The 10535-nt window shown below is 38.8% G+C and overlaps 1 long non-coding RNA gene across 1 annotated transcript; it reads left to right on the top strand.

The window, feature by feature from the left end:
- The first annotated feature begins 3653 nt into the window (after nucleotides 1–3653).
- Nucleotides 3654–9380, top strand: LOC134473448 (uncharacterized). Its single transcript, XR_010043646.1, has 2 exons — nucleotides 3654–3824; nucleotides 7784–9380. It is a non-coding gene; the product is annotated as an uncharacterized LOC134473448 (long non-coding RNA).
- The last annotated feature ends 1155 nt before the right edge of the window (nucleotides 9381–10535 follow it).

The raw sequence follows: 10535 nt of genomic DNA, 5'->3' as shown, positions 1-10535 counted from the left end.
AGTTTCCCAAATAAAAACTTGAAAAGATCTAATTTTTTTTAAAAAAAAACAAGCACATTGAATTGCCCATCAGACAGAGAGTGTGGAAATTGAGACACAACTGCCAAACAACTTAGCAAACATCCATACTTTACTATTGTTTAAGTTTCACTGAGATGTTCTGAAAATTAAAGATGCAACCTCAATATACTGGTGCACATTCCTCTTAAGCTGAATGTTACGGAAGCAGTGACAATTTCTTCCCTTTACCATTAGTTAAAAAAAAAATCATAGCTTCCTGTAGAGGAAGATTTTAAGAGACAGCCATTAAGAAAGAAAGCTCTGAGCTAGCTGGTCTGTGGAGACTCCTGGCCCCAGGATCCAGCAAAGGGTCTGACCCATAATAAACTGGCAGTAAAAGTTTACTGGATTTTTAGCACTTAATTCATATTTCCAGAAGATGGAGACTTTAGAGATTTAGACTCTCTCTCCCTCTTTCTTCCCCCATCTCACATCTCTATCTCCTTTATCTCTATCTGTATCTGTATCTCTATCTCTATCTATCTCCCCCTCAATGATGCACACACAGAAACAAAAATAGTGGAGGTAAATGCAGCACACTCTTCCTGTTCCTCAGTCATTTGTGAGAACAGCTCCTCCTCCTAAGACAGTGGCGTTAAGAGAACTTCAGTGTTAAAGCCACATTGTGACTATTTTAACCCTGACTTAACATGGACCCAATGGACACAAACAATGTGTCCACATTTTAGGGATGAAGGTAGCCAGTCAGCCTGCTCTGATCACATGAAGTGAAGGATTTCGTGCCACTTGTGCCCCATGGACCTGTCTGATTAGCCTATCCACTTCGCCTTCTGAAAGAAGCAAGGGAAAATAGGGAGCTTCTTTGGATGGTCCCTCATGTGGCCTGAAAAAAAAGTTTCTTGGGCAGAGTTTGATGTCCTGTGGCCTCTAGATAAATGCAAAGCATTGGCAGTATTCAATGGGAAGAAAACAAAGGCAAAACAAACAAACAAAAACATGCCAGTGGAAGGTGGATGTTTGAAAGCCTCTGTAACCACCAAATGAATGACTAAGGTAATGTCCTGAGTAGATGGAAGGCAGGAAATAGAGATCATGGTGGAAAATTCTGTCATGGACCATGAATTACCTGGAAGGTTTCTGCTGTCTGTTTTAACTCTGCATTTTCAATCAGGTGTGGTGGGACATGCTTACAATCCCAACACTCTGGGAAGCTGAGACAGGAAAATCACAAGTTCAAGTCCAGCCTAGGCAACTTAACAATTTAGTGAGCTCTATCTTAAAATAAAGGCTAGGATGTAGCTCAGTGCAAAGGCCTTAAATTCAATTCCCAGTGCTAAAACCCTTCCCGAAAATGTATGTTGTCTTGGCAGTGAATCCAAGTACAACCAGACTGTCTAATTCCCCTCACACTGACCACCATGAGGATCCAGGCAGTGTCCAGGCTTCATTGCTCGTACCCTGCCCTGCTTAGCACAAATGACTTCACCTGACTCAAACTTGGTTTCCTCAGGTTTGACAGAGATAGCTGCGACCGTAAGGATGATCACATTACTGACAAAAATGTGGCTTAGAAGATGAGCTGTGTTGTAAATACCCATGGTGTGCTTTAATTCATTTATTTGATAATGATCTTCAACATTTATTGAGCCAGGCACTTTTCCAACCCTTTATGTGAATAAACACTCTTAATTCTTCCACTGCTTCCATGAGAGAGGCACAAGCCTTATCTCAATTTTATCACTCAGGAGGCCAAAGATAAGATAAAATAAAATAAAATAAAATAAAATACACAATGATCAAAAACCTATCATTAAAGAAATATAACTAAGAGTCAAACCCAGACAGCTTAGCTCAGAATGCATTTTTAAAAACTCTGTAATCTTGCTAGTGCCACTTCCAAAATACGCATTCTGATGCAAAAGGGTAACAACCCTCTTTTGGCAAGCACAGTGGTAGATAAGAATTCCATTAGTACAGAATGCTATATCTCCCTAAAAGTGCTTTTTCTGGTAGAGAAAGGAATTTTGAAGGTCAAAGTTTATCCTCTCCCCACACACAGTATTATTTCACATATCCTTAGCCTCTCTTTTTAGAATATTTCCCTAGGTCTTCGTTTCTCTGCTGGGATTTAAAAGTAATGCTGATTTATCACTGCCATGTTCGTGTGGAGGATGTGTAGGAATGAGTGCTGACCAACACCACAGTCCTATATAAATATCGCGAGCAGACTCATTTGCTAGATGTGAGTGTTGGTTTCATAAAATGTAACTGCTAATTGTGCTGGCCACGAATATCACCAACTGTAGAGTAAATAAAGGGTAAAAATTATGTGAATAGCAATTTCAGATTGCCTATATGTGCTGCATGAAGGTGTGATATAAGTTATTAGAAATAGATGTCAGGTAAAATTATGGCCTGTTATTAGAAATTCTCAAAGGGAAAAAAACACATCTGTGGAGTCATAGGTATGTGTGTGTGTCAGTAATCCGGCACGTGCTTATAAAGGTAAGTTCAGATTCAGTCAAGCATGTGGTGGCTCTTATTCTGTAAAAGCAAATGCAGGCTTTTGCTGTTCTGGCACAGGAGGAGATGAACATGAAAGAACAGAAATGGGGTGCTTCTCTGGAGGAAACTCCACATGGACATTTAAGAGCTGTATGCATACACAGTTAGACAGATAAATCTCAAAACAATTATAATAAAGGAAACAAGCCACAAACAAATAAACACACACACAAAGAGTTTGTATTGTAAGATTCTGTTTTCTAAAGAGCTTATGGCCAGCTGAGTATGATAATCCCAGCATTCTGGGAGGCTGAGGCAGGAGGATCTCATATTCAACCCTGGTCTGAATAGCCAAAAATAATCTCTGCTCAAGAGGTGGCCCCTGGGTTTCAGCTCGGTGGTGGCATAAGTTTATCCCATCGAAGTCAGCAGAAGTTGGAAGTGACAGAGGTTTATATAGCTTAACCTAAGCATGGGAGAGAGATTCTCATTGCATTAACAGAGCTCAGCTACACTCAGGGGAAGGTGTATCACTCTGGTGGAGCTACTGTGACAAAATACCATAGACTGAGTGGGTTAAAAGACAATACATTGTCTCATCATTGTAGAGGCTAAGTCCAAGCTAAGACACCAGAGGGGTCAGTCTCACCAAGGGCTCCTTCCTTCCTGTCTTACAGATGGCTGCACACTGCCTTTCCTCAGTTGTGTGCACATGGAAGGATACTTTCCTTCCACTCTTCTTTTCTTATAAGAACACTGTGGTGTCGCCTAAGGAGTCTAGCCCCCTCCTAGCCTGTGATAACATCAGCCCCAGCATGAGAACAGAGACTGGGTAGGAAAGCCGACCCAAGAGGAGAAAATGTTCTTCCCTCTTTTCTCATGATGTGTGACTAGGCTGTGTTTACAGAGCTAGTAGGAAGTGGCCGACCTTCAGGTGGCTAGAAAGAACAAACATAATTAAAAACATTCTTGGGTTAATGGTGTTCCTCCTGGGTTATTGGGGCAAGAATAACTGGTTTTGCTTGTTTGCTTAACTTAGATAGTTTAGATAACATTGTAACTTGTCACAAAGCTTGTCACAAAATGTGCTATTACAAGATAATCATCTGTGCACTGTGAGTTGATCTGGTTCACTATATCAGAACCTAAAAATAAAGTACAGCATGCAGTTGCAATTGCTGTTTTCTCTGCTCTGCATCCCCCTGATTTGGTGTGTGCCTCTTCCCGGGGTCCCGAGTGCATTAGACACTCGCGACAAGTGGCACCCGAACAGGGACCCCAACGGTCGCTCAGGAGAGGTGAGTGTATATTTTTATTACGGGGAAATGGGACAATCTTCTTCTTTGCCTTTCTTAAAAATTCTTAAGCATTTACTCTCTATGTATGGTATATCATTAAATTCTGTCTTTGCTTTCCCTATTATTAAGCCACAACATGCGGATGGAGTGGCACTTCCCCCTAGATGAGAAGGATTTAATATAGATGATTTAGCAAAAATTAAAAAAGGCCGTGACACTCTATGGCCCTCAAGCTCATTATACTAGAGAGTTGTTATTAGCAGTGTCAGATCATTATAGGAATTTTGCTCCTCATGACTGGAAAACATTGGCTAAAACTCTTTTGAGAGAACCAGAATATTTACAGTGGCATATGTGGTTTATGGCATATGTGGTTTACTGAAAAAGCACGACTTAATGCTTTAGATCAAAACCCTAATGTTAGGCTTATTACATATCCTATGCTTTCTGGCACAGGCTTTTATGAAAATGTTGATCATCAAGCCGCAGCTCCTATTGAAATTCATAATCAGTTACAAAATATTGCTCTGGAGGCCTGGGATAAAATACGGCCTCAAGGATCATCTTATGGGTCTTGGGCTAAAGTTCTACAAAAGGCCAATAAGCCTTATGTTGAATTCATTGCACGCCTCCAAAATGTAATTGAAAAGACTGTTGTTGGCAAGGATTTGCAAGAACATCTTTTAAGGTTGCTGGCTTTTGAAAACGCAAATGAGGAATGTAAAAAGGCTTTGCTCCCAATAAAAGATACCAGAACCATAGACAATTTTATTAAACAATGTAAGGATTTAACTTCTGAAACTAGAAAGATGCAACTTTTTGCTGAAACTATGGTAACTACATGGAATAATTTACAATCTAAAAAAAAAAAACAATCTATCAAGTGTTTTGGCTGTGGCCAGACTGGGCATGTGAAACGAGCCTGATTTTAAAGACACATGCAAGGTTATAAACAGATGCTAATGAGTCAATCAATGGGGAACGTTGTACTCTAAGAAAATAGCTTTGTTATATGTGTATTATAGCAAACCTGTAAAGTGGCTTACTAAATGCGTTTGTTTTATCCTTTTTCCCTAACTGATACGTTAAGTGACCTAATTGATATGTTGAACAACACTCTCCTCTGTAAAGAATTACAAAAATCTCACCTAATTGATATGTTAACCATTGTTGCCCTCTACAAACTACAAAAGCTGTGCTAAAACAAGCTAACAAGGGCTGTTTATCACTGCTAGGCGCTTCTATTCTCCGCTAAAGAGCTAAAAAAAAAAAAAAAAAACTAAAATGACAATTAATTTACATTTGTTTAAAGTAACCTGGTTGTGTACAGAGAGATTTGTGTGTGAGTTTGGCCCTTTACCCTGACCATTCAAAGAGATAAATTATCTATTTTAAATGATTTTCAACGATTACTAGGGGACATTAATTGGCTCCGTTCCACACTAGGTATTCCTACCCATGCATTACAGCATTTGTTTGCTACTTTACAGGGCTCTTCAGACCCATCTAGCCCTCGTACATTAACAACAGAAGCAGAGCAGGAATTACAGTTTGTAGAAAAACAAATTAAGGATGCCTTTTTAATTAGGATTGATCCTCAATTGCCTCTAACTTTATATATTATTAATACTTTTCAATATCCCTCTGCAGTTTTGGGTCAGAATGCTATGCCAGTTGAATGGGTTTTTGCTAAAACTAAACAACATAAAAATGTTATGCCTTATGTAGATATCATTGCCTCCTTAATCATGAATGGTAGAGCTCGCTCCATAACCTTAATAGGACAAGATTTAAATAATATTATCATCCCTTTAACTAAGGAACAATGGGAATATTTGATTTCAATAACTGAGACTTTATAGATTGCCTTGGCAGATTATATGGCAACTTTTTCATATCATTTTCCCAAAAGTAAATTGTGGGATTTCTTTAAATGTCAACAATTTGTGGTCAATACTCTATTATCTACACAGCCAATCCCTCATGCTTTAACAATCTTTACAGACAGATCCAAAAAAAGTGCTTATTGGACTCAGAAATCTTATTGGGTATGTCAGACAAATTTTAATTCTGTGCAACAAAATGAACTTTTTGCTATATTACAAGTGTTTTTGGATTTCCCTGATCAACCCATTAATATTATAGCTGATTCAGCTTATTCTGCTGGTGTAGTGGCAAATATTTATTCAGCAGTGTTGTATTCCAATAAGCCTAATTTGCTATTTCTATTTCAAAATTTACAAACACATATTCAAAAAAGAAACCATTCTTATTTCATTACTCATTTGCATTCTCATTCTGTTACCTGGGCCATTAGTATCAGGTAATAGAACAGTAGATTCTTTAGTTATGTTTGCCACACCCACAGAAGAACATCAATTTAATCATGCTAGTGCTGGACATTTACATTTTAAATATAAGATACCCTTTACAAAAGCTAAACAAATTATAAAGGCCTGCCCTATTTGTAGGCCCTTACATTTAAAAATCACCCCCTCAGGCGTTAATCCCAGAGGAACTCAACCCAATGAGTTATGGCAAATGGATGTTACACATGTGCCCTCTTTTGGCAGGTTTTCTTATGTGCATGTAACTATTGATACTTACTCCTCATTCATATGGGCCACTGCCCAACAGGGCGAGTCCACTAAAAATGTTATTATCCATTTATTGAAAACTTTTGCAATCATGGGGATTCCATCTAAAATTAAAACAGATAATGGGCCTGCCTATACTAGTAGAACTTTTAAACAATTTTGTGCCCTTCATGATATCATTCATGTTACAGGGATTAAATATAATCCTCAAGGTCAAGCCATTGTTAAAAGAGCACATGGCACTCTTAAGTTGCAAATTAAAAAATTAAAAAGGAGGAATCAAGAGGATATTCAGATACCAATATTGTTAAGTTTACAGAATAGTCCAAGAACATTATTACATCAGGTACAGTTTATTTTAAATTTTCTCAATTTACCACAAGGTAAAATATTGACAAGGGCTGAAAGACATTTCAAACAGCAGCAACAACCATATGTGATTAATGAGCCTATTTGGACTAAAACAGCCCCAGAAGCAGAATGGGAGAAGGGTACATTGCTTTATAAGGGGAAAGGTTATGGTTATATCTCCACAGAACATGGAATTCAACAATGGGTCCCCGGACGATGGATCAAGAACCGTATCCCCAGAGATGGGCACGAAACCAGAAAGATGAAGATGGTGTTCCTGTCGCCACTATGGCCAGGCTGTATTTGGGGTCTCAGAGCCGCCGCTCACAACGGCCAAATTTAAACCCTCCCCCTACATGGGGACAAATAAAAAAATGACCCAAGAGGGGCAACGACTTGTCCTTCAAGCAGGGAAGCCTTTAAACCCTAAAAATTTATTTTTAGCTTTATGTGCCTTGCTCACCATTGCATCAGGGACTGAGGTACCCCAACATTCTTATTGGGCTTATATTCCAAATCCCCCTTTACTGGAACCTGTAGTATGGGGAACTATTGATATATCACTATATACAACACCAAGGGAAATTTTGTCAGCACCGTGGGCTGATTTAACCCCCCATAATCAGGATGATAAAACATTGTTCAACTTTACTTATTATGGCAATCAAAGGCCCATTTGTATTGGGGAACTGCCTTGCATCCCTCTGGGATGGCAGTATTGGATTCAACATGGAATAAAAGCAGGCGGCGAAAGGACAAGGCTTCAAGCTTTGGCTGCTCAAACTTTTAATGTTACCTGGAAAAATTTAACAGCGCCTGATAAAAACACATTCCTGTATGCCCTGATTTCACTTATAACAATATTTCTTATAATCCCATAATTTGACAACAATGTATGGGGAAGTTTGCTAAAAATATTGATAGATATATTATTTGGGGACCATTTGGGAAATTTGTTAATGGATGTGCTGAATGAAATGAGACAAGATGTAATCTCTCTGTTATATATAGTCTTCCAGATCCGAAGAACATAACTGATGGAGCTCCCGTCTTCCCTCAAAAGACGCATCTCCTGTGGTGGGGAGACGGTGGAATTGCCAATCCTGCTGTTGCAGCCGAAGAGTACCCTCATAATCTCCAAAATCACATTTGAAAGATTCCAGCCGCTATGCAACCTGTAACCTTGTACAATGTTTCCTATTCAGGAACTAGTCGATCTGTATCTACTAATTATAATTTTACTAAGTTTATGATATATAATGTTACTGTTTGTGCACCTCTGCCTTATGTCTTTTTAGTGGGAACTTTTAATTTTACACACTTTTCTGTACTTGTTTAAATTGTCAATTGTTTACCTGTTTAAATAACACATTAAATTTCACTAAACCTTATACAGTTATGCTTTTACAACAAAAAACTCATATTTGGTTACCTATAAATCTGACTCAACCATGGTCTCAAGACCCAATAATCTCTGTTACTACTGAATTTTTTCAACATCTGTTAAAACGTACAAAACGATTTATTGGAATAGTGGTCGCTGTATTGTTGAGCCTGATAACTGCGGCATCTTTAGCGGCAGTCTCAGGAATAGCTTTACAAACCTCTTTACAAAAAAAAACATGTTGTGGAACAATGGCATGAAAATTCTCATGAACTTTGGTTAACCCAATGACAAATAAATTCTAAACTACAGCAGCAAATAGACCTTCTTAAACAAACAGTTGAATGGATGGGAAAAAAATATTGGCTCTTCAACATCAAGTATTTCTAAAATGTGATTGGAATTCAACTACTTTTTGTATAACACAGCGACCATATAATCAGACAAAACATGAATGGGAAACAATTAAAATATATCTAAATGGGAATATTTCTGCCCAGGAGGAAATAGAGTCTTTACATAATCAAATTGACAAAGATTTTACAAAGCATAATGATGATAAATCCCTGGCTCAATTTGCTCAATTGCTTGCTCAGTCTTTAGAAAGATTGGATCCAAAAGGAATTTGGCAAAGCATAACTCATACTTTAAGTGGCATGGGACTTAGCCTAATCTTAACCCTTATCACTATAGTCCTTGTATATTGTTGTTACATAAGATGAAATGCCACAAATAATTTGACCTTATAAAAATTTTTCTTAAATACAAAAAAGGGAAGAACTGTGGTGTCGCCTAAGGAGTCTGGCCCCCTCCTAGTCTGTGATAACATCAGCCCCGGCATGAGAACAGAGACTGGGTAGGAAAGCTGGCCCAAGAGGAGAAAAGGTTCTCCCCTCTTTTCTCATGATGTGTGACTAGGCTGTGTTTACAGAGCTAGTAGGAAGTGGCCGACCTTCAGGTGGCTAGAAAGAACAAACATAATTAAAAACATTCTTGGGTTAATGGTGTTCCTCCTGGGTTATTGGGGCAAGAAGAACTGGTTTTGCTTTTTTTGCTTAACTTAGATAGTTTAGATAAAAAGCTTAACTTAGATAGTTTAGATAACATTGTAACTTGTCACAAAGCTTGTCACAAAATGTGCTATTACAAGATAATCGTCTGTGTACTGTGAGTTGATCTGGTTCACTATATGAGAACCTAAAAATAAAGTACAACATGCAGTTATGATTGCTGTTTTCTCTGCTCTGCATCCCCCGTGTCCTGATTTGGTGTGTGCCTCTTCCCGGGGTCCCGAGTGCACTAGACACTCGCGACAGAACACTAATCTAACTTGAGGGCCCCATCATTTGTGATCTAATCCCAAAAGTTCTGTCTTCAAATCCCATCACACTGGAGGAGGAGGGGTTGGACATACAAAGTTGAGAGGGATGTAAACATCCAACACATAGCAAAGGGGATTATATAGGATAAAGTTCAAGGAGTGGAAACTTGGGGGCCATCCCAGAACCCCAGCTACAGCATAACCTTTTACACATGCATGGTCTATTTTACAGTACACAGAAATTCAAGGTTAATGAAAAGGGAAGTGGAGAAAGAAAATGATAGTATCATCAGACTTTGGAAAGTAATATTTTATGACAGAAAAAATAAAGGTTAAAATTGAAGATACTTAGGGAAAGAATATGTGAGCTACGGCTTTGATAGCCACTGAAATGTATACAGAGCAAAGGGTACAGACAAATGTTTGTCATACACAAGAACTGAGTAAAGCTGGGTATGGTGGTGCAATCTGTAATCCCACCATTCTGGAGGATGAGGCAGGAGGATTGGGAACTCTGGGTCAGCCTCAGTTACATAGTGAGATCTTGTCTCAAAAAACATCAATCAGGAACCATTCAGCAGCTCCCAAGATCCGGCCATGGTGGAACTTAGGTAGCGGCACAAGAAAGCAATTCATCCACCCTGCTTGGTAAGCGCCCTGATGCAAGCCAGGAAGAGAACCAGTCAGTGTCTCCCAGAGCCTACAGCATGTGGGCTGGGAATCAAACACCTCAACACTCCCCCCACTTAACCCTCATTAGCAACTGTGGGTAGAGGTCTGAGCATCTCTTGGGAGGATGACCATATGCAATATAGCAAATATGGGGGATTTCCTTCTGTCTTCTGTTTGAAGGCAAATGTTGTTTTCACTGTTTTGTTTTGTTGTGATTAATCGTTTTGCTCTACTCAATATTCTCTTTCAATTGGTTTTATAATTTTCTGTTTCTTGTTTGATTTTGCTGTACCTAATTGACTGGACAACTATTATGAAGATAACGAGATGTACCATGGTACCTATTACTGTTGTCCCAGTATCCTGCTGTGAAGTTCTGTACCAAT

The sequence above is a fragment of the Cavia porcellus genome, unplaced genomic scaffold (assembly GCF_034190915.1).
Source record: "Cavia porcellus strain 051 isolate PalLab524CR breed Dunkin Hartley unplaced genomic scaffold, mCavPor4.1 scaffold_27, whole genome shotgun sequence".
In the NCBI taxonomy this organism is placed as follows: Eukaryota; Metazoa; Chordata; class Mammalia; order Rodentia; family Caviidae; genus Cavia; species Cavia porcellus.
The sequence above is the reverse complement of the archived record's forward strand: the minus strand, read 5'-3'. Positions and strand labels throughout refer to the sequence as shown.